This window comes from Ips typographus, linkage group LG11, assembly GCF_016097725.1.
Source record: "Ips typographus isolate SLU linkage group LG11, UJ_Ityp_2.0, whole genome shotgun sequence".
Classification (NCBI taxonomy): domain Eukaryota; kingdom Metazoa; phylum Arthropoda; class Insecta; order Coleoptera; family Curculionidae; genus Ips; species Ips typographus.
The window spans coordinates 3,650,184-3,651,748 of NC_138432.1; the positions used below are offsets into that span (position 1 = coordinate 3,650,184).

General features: G+C 40.4%; 1 pseudogene; it reads left to right on the forward strand.

The window, feature by feature from the left end:
• The first annotated feature begins 285 nt into the window (after window positions 1-285).
• LOC145735631 (uncharacterized) lies at window positions 286-1,565 on the forward strand (annotated as a pseudogene).

Consider the following 1,565-nt stretch of genomic DNA (forward strand, 5'->3'; position numbering starts at 1 on the left):
AAAAGAACAATAAAAATCAATAAAAAAAAGCCTGCCAGTATGACGTAGTAAAATATTGACCAATGAACGGTAGGAACTTGTCTTGTACGGAAAGAGGGACCATTAGTTTGGGCTGTTGTCACTTTGTGAACTTCTGCCTACCCAGTGTTGATAACTTTTTCCCCAAAACCGTTTTAAAAAAGTTGCCAGATTGTACTAAAATTTTCTCGATTTTTTAAAACTTTTTGAAGTCTTATTTTACTTTCCTATAGTTTGCAGATTTTTGCAAAAAAGTGTCCACTTAAAATGCCATTATCACGTCTACTCAACGTGGATCAGACCGCAGATCTCCCTGTAGAAATACCATCTATAGAAGGGATTCGAAAGGCAGTAAAAAAATTAAAAAACTCAAAGACTCCTGGACCGGATAACATACCATCAGAACTATTAAAGTACGGAGGTGAATAATTATACAGACAACTAATTTTTTTGATATGGAAAGAGGAAACAATACCGACAAAATGGCACCAAAAATACAGGGGAATTTCACTCATCAACACGGCCTACAAAGTCCTAGACAATATTGTTCTGGATAGACTAATTCCGTACTCAGAGGGCGTCCTGGGGAAACATCAGGAAACTCAGATCCACTATTGACCAACTTTTTACACTCAGGCAACTACTAAAGAAAGGATGGGAGTTCGCCCGTATTATTCATAGATTTTCGGCAGGCATACGACTGCATTGAGAGATCTGAAGTGTGGAATGCAATGGCGGAATTCGGAATCCCAAGAAAACTTATCCAGATGACCAAGGCATGTATGGAAGACGGAAAACTCAGAGTGCGAATATATAACAGGCTCTCAGATATTTTTAAGATACGTAGCGGATTGAAACAGGGAGAAAGCTACGAGGTCAGCAGAAATTCAAACAGAACTCCTGACTGCCCGAGGCCCGAAACTATTGTTAGCATATGCAGATGACATTGACATCATTGAAGACTCCACACCAACAGTAAAAGGTGTATTTCATCGAATAAAAGAGGCTACAAGAGAAGTAGGATTCAGGATTAACGAGGAAAAGACCAAAGGATAACAATAAGCTTGAACGAGTGGAGCGTTTCAAATATCTAGGAGCTACAATTACCGCCGATAACGATGTCACAGAGGAAATAAAAGGAAGAGTACAAGCCGCAAATCGATGTCTGTTCTCCCTAAACAACTTCCTCAAATTTAAAAACATCTCAAGAACCTCAAAGGTGAAAGTCTATAAAAGCACTATATAAGGCCAATGACTAAGGTTAGTGAAGGAAAACTCTAAAACTTTGTCAGCCTTATGGCGACGGTGATATTGTCAAAGAAATCAAGTCCCAACGTCTAAGATGGTACGGGCATGTCCATAGGCTACGAGATGACAGACTGACGAGGCTGATATGGGAGGAAAGACCGTCGGAAAAAATGGCCATCTGGAAGGCAAAGCCAGAGGTGGAAAGACAACCTCAAAGCAGACCTCGCAGAAATGAATATCCCTCTGGATACGAATCTGTTGGAAGACCGGAAGGACTGGAGGAGCATAGTGCAGTCAGT